Source organism: Chinchilla lanigera, unplaced genomic scaffold (assembly GCF_000276665.1).
Source record: "Chinchilla lanigera isolate Chin_1 unplaced genomic scaffold, ChiLan1.0 scaffold00092, whole genome shotgun sequence".
Classification (NCBI taxonomy): Eukaryota; Metazoa; Chordata; class Mammalia; order Rodentia; family Chinchillidae; genus Chinchilla; species Chinchilla lanigera.
In genome coordinates this window covers 5,748,900-5,763,766 of record NW_004955493.1, presented here as the reverse complement: position 1 = coordinate 5,763,766, position 14,867 = coordinate 5,748,900, and the positions used below count along the sequence as shown (strand labels likewise).

The 14,867-nt window shown below is 46.9% G+C and overlaps 1 protein-coding gene across 8 annotated transcripts in view; it reads right to left on the bottom strand.

The window, feature by feature from the left end:
• Kiaa0556 (KIAA0556 ortholog) overlaps positions 1-14,867 on the bottom strand; it is a 191,178-nt gene that overhangs the window by 151,961 nt on the left and 24,350 nt on the right. The window lies entirely within an intron of this gene.

Genomic DNA, 14,867 nt, shown 5'->3' with positions numbered 1-14,867 from the left:
CAAATGCCCATCCACTGAGGAATGGATAAAAAAGATGTGGAGTATTACTCAGCTATAAAAAAGATGAACTTAAGGCTTTTATAGGAAAATGGATGCAACTAGAGACCATACTCATAAGTGAAATAAATTGGACCCACATGTAAGCATCATACTGTCTTCCTAGTGTAAGAACCTGAAAAAGTAAATAAAACCTGAAAGGTACAATAGATACTGTGAAAGGGAGAGAGGTTGCTCAGGGAGAGAGAACATCTGGGATGAAGGAAAGGAGAAAAGAAAGAAAGAAGGAAGGGAAAAAATATATGGACACACAGGGATAGCTGGGATAATTGTGCTGCTATGTCTAGTGGTTTATTGAAAGGAACAGTCAATGCTTGAATTTTTCTTTTTCTGACCACCTTTGCATGATTGCATCTGCCAATGTGAACAACTAATTTGAAGACAACAATATGCAGTATAACAACTATTGTTGAATCCCTGCTACCTTGATTAGTGAAACTCTGTATGTATGGTCTCTAGTGTTTTTGAAAATTTTTTTTTTTTTTTGGTTTTTGGTTTTTCTCCGGGACCGGGAACCGAACTCATGACCTTGCACTTGCCAGGCAGGCGCTTTTGCCGCTGAGCTAAATCCCCAGCCCCCTTTGAAAATTTTTTTTTATTCTCTTTAATGGTTTGATCCATCTTGCATTCTTACATCTGATAATCCATGCAACTTCCTCGAAGATAACAATATGTAATATAACGGCCATTGTTAACTCCCTATCACCTTGTTTTGGAATTCTGTATCGTTTTTATTGTTTTTGTGTTGTTTTGTTTTTGTCTTGGGTATTGTTATTTTGTTTTCTTTTCACTTTAAAATGAAAAGAATGATGTAGAGAAGCAGAGAGCTATAAAGAGCTATAAACGGGCAAGGTGATGCCTGGCTATAAATGCCAGTGTTCTGGGAGGTGGAGGCAGGAGGATAGCACATTCAAAGCCAGCCTGGGCAATTTAGTGGGGTTCTATCTCAAAATAAGGTAAGAAGGGCTGGGGACGTAGCTCAGCGCTCCCAGGGTTCAGTCCCCAGTACTGGAGAATGGACACGGGGGCAGGGCCACCAAAAGAGGGCTTTCTGGGATTTTGCAGGGCTTCATCTGTTCTTGACCCTAGATATATCCTGTTGCCCTTGACTTCTGTGAAGCCCCTCCTCTAAAGAGCTGTGTAAAGTAACAGAGCTCCCCTTCTGCTGCTGTTTGATTAAGTTTGTTCTTTTAACCAAGTCCTAAGTAATACAAATACCTACATGAAAAATGCTTACCTCCGTAATAACAACCAATACATAGCTGCTAATATTATCATAATCATGCCACAAGGACACATACTATTACAGGAACTAGACCAATTAATCACTGTACCCAGTCATCTAAATTACTCTTCCCGGGAAGGGTGGCACGCCATGGGGTTTTGTCCTTGGTCTTATCACAGGCAATAATTTTATCAATGGTTGCTAAAAGAGTGTTTATTAAGTCTGCAGGTGACATTCAGGTGGGAGAGACATAGAAAAAAAATGGATGACGGAATGTAAGTTCAGTTCAATTTCAACAGGCTAGAGAAAGAGCAAGAAAAGCTTGATAAAACGCATCGCGGTCAAGGTAAGCTCCTGGCAAAGGAGAGGAAGTGAGAGGGAAGAATGCCTTGAGAGGGTTCAGAGGACAAAAGACAGGGCCTTCTTAGCTGGCGTGCTCGGTGTGAGCTAACAGCACGGTGTAGCTGCCAGAACCCACCACTGCCAAAGCACCCACAATGGAAGTGTTAGAAATATCTGCTCAGACCAAGGGGGAGGAAGGGTACTCAGGTATGTGCTGTGTGCCAGGCTCCAAGGTGAACACATGACATTCACTGTTGCAATCGATGCTCTCAGTAACCCTAGAACAGGGTGAGAATTATCATCATTATCCCCATTTGACAGGTGGAGATGCTGAGGCCTATTGCAGGAAAGAAACTGACCCCAGGAGAAGAGAGCAGGACAGGTTCTGAACCCGGTTCTTTTTGGAAAGTGCACACCATCCCTATAGTCTATGCTGATCGGGAACATTCTGTTTGATTCTGAGACAGTCTAATTTTAGAGGAAAATGATCTTCTCTGGATGAAGGCGACCAGAAGGTGAGAACTCTACCAAGAAGTCACCTTGAGGGTGGACCAACTGGGCAGGCCTACACAGAGCAACCTCTCATACCTGGGTCCACAGAAATGATCTCATTTAAAGTCTGTGACAGCCTGGGAGAAGAAGGAGGGGTGCCACCGGCAGGTTGAAAATTTTGAGAAACTCCCGAGAAGCAGGCAGCAGACAGAATTGGAGTGGGAGAAAGAAGCACAGGGCAACACAGAAGCTAGGAAGGACTGCGGCACAGGGGAAGGGAGGCGCCCCAGTTCCACATCCAGCCACAGGAAGTTCTGTTCTCCAGGAAGATGCATAGGTCCCAGGCCACAGTCAGACAGATGAGCTGAAATGCACAGGGCGAGGCCATAACGGGGCCACCCAGCCTTCAGCAGCAATGACCTTGGGGCTCTGGAAAGGCAGGACACAGCCAGAAGGAAAAGGGAGGCCCTGTGCTCAGAAGACAAACTATTAGTCACAGCTCTGGCAACAAATTCTGGTCCTCTGCTCACAATCACCCACGACACATTAGGTAAAAAAGAAACAGTGCCCACACAGAAGAAAACAGGCAATCATTGTACACAGAAGAGCACAGATCCACAGATCACCGAAGCCTTCGAAGGGCGGCCCATTCAATAAATACAACACATAATAAACAAAGAAGCAGAAGGAACCATGCAGGCAGAGCCATCTCAGATGGAAACACATCATCCGAGGGATAAGAGAGGGCACCGCATCTATCAAACAAGAATGACCTGTTAGGAGAAAGAATTAATCAGAATCACCAATAAAAGACTGAGTCATCAAAATTAAAAAAAAAAAAATCAAAAGACGCTGAAGGAAAGACGAAAAACACAGATAGACAGGCAATTAGCGATCCGGGAGATCAAGCAGAGGTGTTACCCAAAGCACAGAATAAGGCCTGGAAAAAACATAAAAGGCCCTTAAGATCATTCTTGGCAAGGCTTTAGAAAGAGAGTAGAAGTAAAATTTCTTGCTCATGAGGCTATTTACAGTTAAAAAAAAAAAAAAGGCAAAATAAGCTACACAAATCCCTTTTATTTAGGCCAAGGGTCAGCAAAGTATAAGTCAGATCTGGCCAGCCACATATTTTTGTAAATAAACTTTTTTGGAGCATAGCCACGCTCGTTCACCTGCATATTAACGATGGCTCTTTTCATGCTTAATGGTAGGAATGAGCAGCATGAGACTGCAGAGCCCACAAAGACTGAAGTATTTATTACCTGGTTCTTTACAGAAAAGACTCGTGCTCACCCCTGATGTGGGCCATCGTTAACCGGGCTTTTTGTTATCTGCAGCCTAACGCACTCTTCACTGAAGCAAATAATAGAGCTGCACAAATAGAAAAAGCTCTAAAAAGATGAGCATCCAGTTGATAACAGTGGTTGTTTGTGAGGAGGGGAATGAGATTAAGGGTGAATTTGATGGAAGTGTTTTAATTTAATGTACAAAAAACATTTTAAGCCAGGCGTGGTGGTGCATGCCTGTACTCCCAGCACTCGGGAGGCTGAGGCAGGAGGATCACTGTGAGTTTGAGACCACCCTGTGCTACAAAGTGAGCTCAAGGCCAGCCCGAAATGCATAGTGAGACCCTGTCTCAAAAAGACCACACACAAAAAAAATTTAAATAATGATGACTTTAGTTTTTTGACAATTTGTGTTTTTTTTTAGGAATAACTGAAGGTCTATACCAAAATGATAAAGAATGAACTAATACCTTTTAAAAATGAATGACTCTCACAGATACATTTAGTAGAGGTAAAAGAAAAAGTATTGATACTGTAATTGCATTTGTATGAAGTTCAAATATAGGCAGAAATCTACCCTGTTGAAGAGTCCAGGGAGTGGTCACCTTGGGAAAGGTACACTATTGGGGAAGAACACACAGAAGTCCCCTGGGGCACTAGGACTGTCCTATATTCTGATGTGTGTAGCGCTAATTCAGGTGGATTCACACAAAAAAATGCATAAAACTATACACTTCAGATTGTCCACCTTATTATACTTAAGTTACACTCAATAAATAGTTAAAAAGGAATAACGGGTGGTAGGCATTTTTAATTGTCCCTATTAAACGATGATTCTAATTCTGAAGTCTATGTAATTGCAGAGTGTTATGGCTTGTGTCTGGGTGTCCCCCCAAAGCCTCATGCAGCTGTAGGTGGGGCTTTTTCAGAGGTGGCAGGATCCAGATTGTGTGACGCTGGCATTAGGTGTGTGATTACTAAATCAGTCCACTGACTGGTGTGGCACTGCCCTAATCCCAGTAGCCTAGATAGAATATAAAAGGGGCAGAAAGAAGCTGCTACGGTCCCTTGCTTTGCTATCTTCTGCCTGCACGAACTGTCCCTCATCGCTCGCTTGCTGCCCTGCCTCCCTGCCTCGGAGCCAGCCAGCTATGAACCGAAACCGTGACCGGCCGAAATAAACCTTTGCTCCTTTAACTTTGGGTGTCAGGTATTTCATCTCAACAATGAGAAAAGTAACCAAGACACACAGAAAAGCACCTAGAAGAAAATATCAAAACAACTAGTAGTGATTAGGTGGTAGAGTAAGGGATAATTTGTGTAACTTTCTATATTTTCTAATTTCTTTCAAATCCGTATGCATTAGTTGTGGAATTGCAGAGAAAGCAACAATAGCCAGTGCAGGCCCAGCTGGGGTGGGTGCCTGCAGGTGTGAACTACAGCTCCCCTGCCTCCTCTGCCCTAACCCCAGCTTCCCCAGGGGGATGGAGCACAGGTGACAGGACCCTGTGCAGGCGGCCAGCAAACACTTCTAGAACACTTGCAGGTATGGCTCTCAGTACTTCACGTGTTATTCTTTGGATTCTCTCAGTAGCCCCAGGTATCATACTTCCAGCTCCATTCTACAGATGAGGAAACTGAGGCATGGAGACCACACAGCCATTAAGCGGTGCGGCAGGATGCAAACCTGGCCCTGGGCCCTGTGCTATTGTAGTTTTCACACTGCTGTTCATCTGCCAGGACACCAACGACACAGTGAAGAACCCAAAGAATGCTTGGTGGAAGACTTTAGTTTCTACATGTTTCTTCAAAAGTGTCAAGCTAGTCATTCTTGGAAAAGAGTTCCAGAACTTAGCTGAACGTCCTTGCACTTAGTTCGTGGTTTTGTTTTGAACTGCAGTCAACTCGGTGGGTTCTGCACCTGCAGAACCAACCATGGACTGAAAATATTTCGGCGGGGGGGGGAACTGCACCTGTATGGACAGTTTTCTTCTCACTGTTCCCTAAACAACACAATAAAGCAACTACTTCCGTAGCGTTTGCATTGTGGTAGGTATTGTAAGCAACCTAGAAATGCCGAAGTACACAGGAGGGGGTGTGTAGGTGACACAGAAGCACTGTGCCATTTTATGGAAGACCTGAGCACCTGTGGGAGCTGCAATCCGCGGGGGTCCTGGGACCAAGCTCTGCATAGTGGAAGACTTTGTATCACGGAGGTCCGGGAGGAGGGTGCATAATTGCTCCCGTGGGTTCTAATGGAATCCACCCATTGCTTTTTTTTTTCTTTCTCTCTTTTATTTTAGTTTGTTAGCATTTGTTTGCAGTACAGAGTGTCTGCACTCCTGGCGCAGAGCTGGTGCATGTTCCTAACACACCCGAGTTCCCTTCGCACCCGTCTCCTGACCCCTTCTTTCTCGCCTGCGTGCTTGCTTTCGTGCATGTTTGCAGAACACAATGTTCTGCATTCCTTGTGTGGAGGTGTACATGTACATAACACGTCCCAATTCCTTTTCTGATCCCCTACAGCCCACCCACTGTGAACTGCATCTAGTTGGGGGAGGGGAAGATCAGACTGCCTCCTTTTGTCAGATGAAGACAGCCAAGTGGACAGCAGCTGGCTACTGATGTTTCTGCCTTCCTAGTCTCCTCCCCAGCCTCCAGGTCCTCCTTTCTAGCTAGGCTCCTACAGCAAGGTCCTCAGGAGAGGAAAGTGAGTGACACGAAGGAAAGTCCCTGGGCTCCTTTGTCCACCCACCCGCCCCTGAGTCAGCTGGACACTGCCCCACATTACAGATAAAAGTTCATGTCAGCTGCCGGGCATGGTGGCGCACGCCCGTAATCACAGTGCTTGGGAGGCCAAGGCAGGAGGATTGCTATGAGTTTGAGTTTGAGGCCAGCCTGACTATGTAGTGAGTTCAGGCCAGCCTGAACTACATAGCGTGATCCTGTCTCAAAAAACAAAAAAATTAAAAAATAAAGTACACGTCAGAAAGGTTAAGGACATGCCTAAGGGGCCCCTGCCGTCCCCCAAAGTGATCCCCGCTCTTGGTTCTTGTCCAGGTGGCACGGAGCACAGCTTACTTACCAGCTCAGCCCTGTGTGTTCTGTGCTGTGGGGTCGGTCGCTCACTGCTCTGAGCTTCAACGAGGACAATGAACAAGGAAGCCGCTTTGTTTTAATCAGTACTGGGGACTGCACTCAGGGCCTAGACGCTAAGTTACCTCCCCAGCACCTTTTTAATTTTTTATCTTGAGACAGGGTCTTGCTAAGGCACTAAGTGGCCCGTGCTGGGCTCAAACTTGTGATCCGCCTACCTAAGCCTCGCAGAGTGCTGAGATTAGCTGGGATAACAGGTGTTCCGGTGTTTGCCACCACAGGTGGTGTGAAATCCGCTTTTCTGTTTGAGACAAGGTTTCACTTTAATTCAGGCTGGCCTTGAACTTACTATGCAGCCCAGGCTGGCTTCAAACTCTCAGCAATCCTACTGCCTCTGTTTTCTGAGCGCTGGGATTTGAAATCCACCTTTTTTTTTTAATACAGGGCCTCACTATGCAGTTCAGGCTGGCCTTAAACTCACTATGTAGCCCAGGTTGGCCTCAAAGTCATGGTGACCCTCCTGCCTCAGCCTCCCACGATTACAGGCGTGCACCAGAAAATCCACTTTTCATGTCTGTGCCATCTGTCAGTTTTGCCACTCTTGCCACAAGGTGGCCATGCAGTGGATGGCAGCTTGTTGGCTGCCCACCAATCTTTCCTTCTTCCTCAGGCAAAAGTGCTCCTTCCTGACGTTATTAATGTGGGGCTGATCCTAGTCCCCAGGGTGGTGTCCAGCCTGGCTAGTGAGTCTCAATCTGGGGACTCAACTGAGTGTCCCGCTTGGAGACATGTCCTCTATTCGCCACAGAAGTGGGCAGTCCCCTGGGCAAGAGTCCAAACACCTGCGTCCTGCCATGCCTGATTTTCCCACCATGAATTATTTAGCAACATTAGGCAACAAATTTCCTTTTATGCTGCACCTGGCTTGAGAAAGGTTTCTACCACTTGAGCGCGGGCTGGTAAACAGCCTATGAACCCCAAAGAAGGTGAAGTCATGGGACCACTAGCTCGTGCCAGACTGGGGGGACCAAAAAGGGCTTTGAGGTCCAGAGAGAAAAGAGGGTGTCCTCCCGGCCAGTGGTGACAGCAGGACTGGCGCCCACGTGGCCTGGCGTTCCTGGAACCCGGTCCCTGTTCTTCCACAGGTGTCCCCAGCTGGAAGCACAGTTCGCGAAGGGCTTCTGTCCTGGAGATACACCTTTTGCGATGAGCATGCAGGAACCTCCTTTTCGATCACACCATTCTTTTTTCTAATCATATTCCATACTCCATTAAGTGCTTTTTCTGAGTGGAGGGAGGAGGTGAAGGGAGACACTTGCAAGGCAATTTCATGCCTAAGATCTGAGGACGGAGAAAACTTTGATGATGCTCTGGTGAAGGGCACACTGCTTATCCAAAACGGACTCGGGAAGGGGAGCTGTCAACATTATCTCCTCCTGGTCACAAATTGCAACTCTCTAGATGGTTTTTCTCCTGGAGTTTAATCTTGTGCTGGAAGCTAAGCTGATACCGGGAAGGTTTTAGACGTGTCAATCTTCTTCCTGGCATTTCTCAGAAATTGATTCTCTTTGCATTGCAAGGCTCCAGCCTTGGCCTTGCCATTGTTAAACTGGGGTCTTGGGTGCTGTGCCTGTGTGCGTGTCTCCTGCTGCTCACAGCCTGCTTGCAGGGGTCTTGGAGCAGGTTAATGATTCAGATGCAATGAAATTCCAGCCAAGAGGGGTGATGTGCCATTCTGTGACTGCACCCAAATGCAGGAAGACCAGTGGTCCAAACTGTTCCCCTGCCGTCCTTTCTCTCTCTCTTTTCTGTCTTTCCTCTCTCTCTCTCTCTCTCTCTCTCTTTTTCAGATAGGCTCTCACTATGTAGTTCAGGCTGGCCTTGAATTCAGTGATCCTCATGCCTCAGTGTCCCAAATGCTGGGATTACAGGCATGTGCCACCATGCCTGGTGCCCTGCTCTTTATGGCAAGACTCTCTCTACCCCTGCCTCCCGTCCTCCACCTGGCTTTTAAGGGATGAGCTCTTCAGGCCGGCTACATTGCCCTTGTGAGTCCTAAATTACAACATTCAAGGTTTGTTGAGCTCCTGGTAGGTGCAAGGCACACACGACCCACGGAATCCATGCCCAAGCTCTACGGCACAGGTTCTGGATTGTCCTCTTCCATGGGAGGGGAAGCCAGCAGCTGAGTGGACCAGTCATTTGCCTGAGTGACAAGGCTAGCCTAAGGATCCAGGCTGTTTGGTTCCAGGGTTTCCAGGCTCAAGTACTTTGCTGCCCGGCTTTTAACCCTACCAGGTGACTTCCTTGCCCTGCATAAATCTGAAGTTTTCCAAGTCATCGGGCATTCTACTCTCCACGTTCTCGAAGCTACAGAGGCCAAGACCTCAAGAAGCAGAAAGACTGATGAGAATTTCCCAACTGGGAATCCATTTAGCGGTTGAACCTAAAATGGATTTGGCTCTTCTCTGCCCAGAAATACGAATAAAAGGTTTCATTCCAGCAAAAGTGCAGTTCAGAATGTCAGCTGTCATTACAGGGGTCTGGTAATGCAGTATTATCAGCTTGCATTTTTTCTTCCTTTTTAAAGTCCCCCCCCCCCTTAGGGGCCTGGGGACTTGAACCCAGGGCCTCATACATACTAAGCACATGCTCTTCCCAGGGCCTCATACATGCTAAGCACATGCTCTACCACTGAGGTATAGGATCAGCCTAAATAAATTTTCTTTTCTTTTCTTTATGCAGTTCAGGCTGGCCTGAAACTCACAGCAATCCTCCTGCCTCAGCCTTCTGAGTACTGGGATTACAGGTGTGCGCCACCACTCCTGGCCTGAACAGATTTTCAAATAAAGTAGCTGAGATCTTGTAAGCATGTGAGGGGCAGCTCCTGGTTTGCCAGAAGACTGAAGCTGCAAGAATCCTGAGAACGGAAGCCATGAAGCAGGAGGAAGTCCTGCCATTTGCACCCTAGTGGGATCTGAACCTCAGAGTCACGGTCCCACTAGCCTCCTTTTCAAGTAAACTGCCTTGCTCCCACCCCAATGGTACAGCTAGACTAGCAAATTATGGACTGACCAATGAAAGGCTCTGGTACAGATACACTGCCAGGGACGACCACAGCTGGATCCAGCCAGCACTCCAGGAGGTGGCATTGGGTGCAGTCACAGAATGGCACATCACCCCTCTTGGCTGGAATTTCAAAAGCTCTGCCCCTCTTAGGCACCATTAGAAGATGAATTGGAAACACTGATTTAAATAAAGCATATACCCTTTGATATATTAATTCTACTTTTAAGATTTTAACCTTTCGCTACTCTTGCACATGTGGAAAGATGTCTGCTCTGGGGTAGTCTTTAAAGTATTCTTCATAGTAAAGCAGTAAAAGACTATTAATAGCCTAGACATTCATTAGGCAGGAGCTATTAGTACATTTATGCAGTTATTTAGTACCATCATCTGATGTGAACTGACATGAAATGCATAACCTTTATTTATCCCACTTAGTATGAATATTCATATATTGCTATACATATATTAATGTATTTGATTACAGGGTACTTTTCCCAGCCTTACTAGGATGGTATTACTCTCCATACCTAAAAAAAGTGCAACATACTGGTCCAAAGGTTTCAAATGAAGGATTATATTCTAGTACATCCATCATGGAGTACTATGAAGTCATTAAAAAAAGTGGTCTGCCTGCATATCCTCCTAGGACATGTGCTCTAAGCCACATTGTTAAGTGTAAAGAAAAATTCAGGAGCAAAACAATGTGAACCACATGCTACTGCGTGAAAAAAGATGGGAAATGGTAAGGTGAGTGTGAGAGATAAGACACATGCTCTGCATAGTTGAATGGCTACAGAGTATTTGTAGGACACATAAGAAATTGATTATAGCTGGGCATGGTGGTGCACTCCTATAATCCCAGCAACCCGGAGGCTGAGGCAGGAGGATCACCACAAATTTCAGGCCAGCCTGGACTACATAAGCAAGTTCAAAACCAGCCCGAACTACATAGCAAGACCTTGTCTGAAAAAAAAAAGAAAAAGAAAAAAAGACATTGGTTACAGTAGCAGGGTGTGGTGCTGCAGGAATATAATAACAGCTAATAAGGCGGCTGAGGCAGGAGGATTAAAAATTGAAACCCAATCTGGGCAATTTATTGGGACCTTGTCTCAAAATAAATCTAACAAAGGGTTGTGAGCAGGGTGTGCTGGGACATACTGGTAACCCCAGTATTAGGGAGGCTAAAGCAGCAGGACCAAGAATTCAAGGTTAGCCAGTACTACACAGCATGACCCTCGCATAACCCCTTCTCCAAAAAATAAGCCTGGGGATTTGATCCTGCGGCAGAGGACTTGCTAGTACGCAACAGCCTCTCAGTTCAATCCTCACTACTATTTAAAAACAAGAAACTGATTCCTGCAGTTGAGAGCTGGTGTCAGAAGCACTGTGTCCCCTTTTTCCTTTCCTTTTTTTTTTTTTTTTTTAAAGAGTTGGAGATTTAACCTTGTCTCCTCCTCCAAATACTCTTGAGATAGATCACGCTCTCCCTCCAGCCTGCGTCCGACCTGGGCATTTAGAGAAGGAGCAGCCAATACAGAGGGCAGCAAGACTGCAGGTGCAGACGAGATAGATCAGGGCGTGGCAAAAGCACGCTGGGGAAGTAGGTGTGACCCGCTGATGACAAAATCCCAGACACATGCACAGAACTCCAAAACACTCACGTGGACTTCTCTCCAGAACCTGTGCAGGTTTTTAAGTTTATTTAAGTGCATTGGTCCGTTTTAGGTATACATAATGATCACATTCATTATAGGGTGCAGCAGGTTTTCAATAGGGTGCCTAGACCTGACTTCAGCCTGAGCTGTGGGATCTAACCACCACCTCTGAGGACCCGTTCCTGGAAGCTGTTGCTGGTTTCGAGATTGAGACAGACAAAGGGACCCAGTGATGCCTTGAGGACTTTGCTATGGTAGCTTTCCACGAAGGCGCATGCTGTGTTTCCCAGGCGCAGTGTGTACTTTTATTTTGCTTTTACTCACTTTCTGTTTACTCGGCCCAAGGTCGCTCTGCAGAGCCAGTTTTTCTCCCATTCTTCACTTGTACTTTCTTGAATAAACTTTGCCATGGCCTTTTTCTTGTTTCATTTAATTATTTGTTTGAGACAAGAAGAACAGGGAATTCAACTTTGAAAGGAGAGGCAAGTGTGTTGGTTTGGGGCTTATTTTTGCAAGGGAACACAATATAATACAGGACATGTATTTTATAAGATTATTTATAATAGTCACCCAAAGAACGACATACAAGAGTGCAGGAAATCTGTCCACACACTAAGACCAATGAATCCAGCTGAGGGCCTGGATCCCACGGAAATGTCCTGCATGAGTCCAGCTGAAGGCCTAGAGCTCATAACAATGCCTCCCACGAGTCCAACCAGAGGCCCATAGCCCATAACAGTATCTCATGCAGACCTATTTCATGGAACTGCACTGGGAAGGCCCAAGGGTCAGTGGCGGAATCTAGGAAGTCTGTGCCAGCAGGATGAAGGATTTGTATTAGCAGGCTGGGGGATCTGCACTGGAGCCAGGAAGCAACGTGCAAAGTAAGAACCAGAGCTCCCCTGAAAAATACCACAGCCATCCTCAGCAACAGTGAGGTCCCGAGCTCCTCCAATGATCAAGATGGCCAAGTTCCCATCAGGGAAGCCAACACAGCAAGCTTCTCTAGGAGACAGGCAGTGCACCATCCTCTCCTCTGAAGCCAGGAAGCCATGCCCAAAGTGAGGACCAGAGCTCCCCCAAAGTGAACCAAAGCCATTCTCAGTGCCAACGAGGTCCTGAGCTCCTTGGAGGATGAAAACAGCCAAGTTCATCAGGAAAGCCAGCATGACGAGCTCCTCCAAAACAACCAACAGCTCCTTACAGCTTCCACCAGCTCCCAACAGCCTCTCTCAGCTTCCAAAAGCCTCTTTCTTCTTCCCCAGTTCTGCCTCTTATGCTGATGACAACAGTTCCCAGGTGGGCCTCCCACACCCAGCACCGCGCTGACTCAGTTCCGCTGGGGGTTATAAATTGACCACCACTTATCAATCCACCACAGCAAGCAACACCAAATCTAGTAACATTTAGCTGGTAGAACCACTTCTTAGAAGCAAGCTATCTGATAACACTGAGACCCAGCAGGGATGGGGTCTCCCCAGGTAATTGGTCCCTGGAGGCACCCTCACCCTCTGTCCTTTGCTGTGTTCCTGAGGCCTTGTCTCCTCTTTTCCTTGGAAAAAATGTAGAGAGCCTCTTCAATGAAAGTCTGTTAAAAAACAGGAAGTGAGCTCTGTGTGTGTGTGTGTGTGTGTGTTTGAGCACGACATGTGCATGCATGCAAGGGAAAGGCTTAACATTTTCTAGGTGGGTGAATTAAATGACTTCTGCAATCTTTTACAAAGTGAGCTCGGCAGACAAGTGCACTGTCAAGAGCATTTTCCCGAATCTCCAATCAACTGCAAACGCTGGCAGCCCATTATCCTGGGAGGCTCTCAGGGAGGTTTAGAGAGGCCCTGGAACCAGCCCATCTGGGGCTCGCTTGCCTGCGGACATCCGGCCTGAAAGTTGGAGTCCACGTAAAGTCCAGGGAGCCACAGAGGCGCCTTGAGGAGGAAGTGCCATGTGGTGCTGTAGCATCCAAGGAGGGCTGGATGCTCACCAGCACCAAGCCAGGATGAGCCCCTGTTCTGCTGGAACATGCAGCTCCTGGTGATTCTAAGCCCAGTGTCAGTAAAGAATTAAAGAAGCAGAATTTAAAATAAAGGAAGGCAATTTATTTGAAGGTGGGGGGAAGGGCGAGGAGAGAGGCATGGAAGACAGCTACTCTGGATGAGTAGGGAAATGCTTCTTCTCTGCAGCTCCTTTTATTCAGATCCTTGTCCCATGCAGGCTCCTGGAATCTGATTGGCTCCCTGGCTTGTCTTTCATCCTAACCTTGGATTTCTTCTGGCCAAGACTTTCTCTGCCCTTGAGTATAGGTGGGGGGCTTAGGGAAAGGCAGTTTCGGCACAAGGATTAAGTAAAGGGGCTGTTTGCGATTCTTATGATCTTCCAAGTCTTGAGTTTCTGCCTCATTCTTTGCCTTTGTCTTTCTAATTGCTCCAGTCCAGCTCCAGGAAGTCACAGGCTGCCTTGGAAGGATTTTCTATTAATTTAATAAAGCTCAGTGAATCCTTCATCCTATCTTTTCCCTACCTATGGGGCCCCCCGTTCCTACTTGCCTCCTCCCCGTAAATCTCTGTTCAATGCTAGACACTCTAAACTATGCGACACTAATATTTAGGGAATGCTTACTATGGGTCAGGCACTATGCCAGCTACTTTAATCTGCATATCAGCTCTCCAACCACACCAGCTCTCCAACTAGGCCTTATTAAACGAGGCAAGAGAGGTGAGGAGGGGCCACACTGCTGGGACGTGCCCTGCTTGATACCTGCTCTACAGCTCTCTAGGCCCACCAAGGGGTGGCTGGGACCTCGCTGCTGTGTGCAGTGGCAGGCTATGTCCCCAGCACAATGCCTGTGACCTCCACCCTGCCCTGGGCGCCAGCACGGACACTGGGTATTGGACTGGATAACACGTACAGAGTCCTCCCTCCTCTGTGATTCTCTCTCTCTTTTTTTTAGCACTGTATGATAAATTTGCTCCCTAATGATTTTTGAGTAAACTACAATGACCACAATTTCAAAATCATTAATAATTCATGACCAAGGGCCATAAACACTATATAATCTCTACAGGCAGGAACCATGAATACTTGTTAGGGACGAGGTTGAGAATATTTTAACCAGCTGAACTGAAAGTATTTACTGACTTCAAGCCAACCATCAAAGCGGCATTTTTCAGAAATGACTGTAGCTCTTACGCGGCCTCAGCTCCTCTTCCGGAAAATCTTTCCCTACTCTGGCACCCCCTGGGCCTTTACGTGGGGCTCCTCTGGGGTGACTGCTGTATTCCCCTTTGTGTCTGCTGGTGTCTGAGCGGTGGGAAACAGAGGGGCCCTGGAGGGCAGGAAGGTGAAGACGTGCAGGAAGCACCTGGCCAAGAGCAGGGGCCTGGGCTGGGCTGGGAGTGTGGCTCAGGGGGACAGGGCGCTCCTCCAGCATTGTGAGGGGCCCTGGCTTTCATCCTCACCAGAGAGAGAGAGAGAGAGAGAGAGATGTTAACGCAGAATGACTGTTAGCCTTCATCATAATAGTATGCTTCTTCCCTGCACAGAGGCGAACCTTCAAGTTAGAGATTTGCATGGATGGAAGCTAGGGCTATAGCTCAGTGGGGGCGCACTTGCCTAGCAGAGACCATCTCCAGCTGCACAAAAAATAAA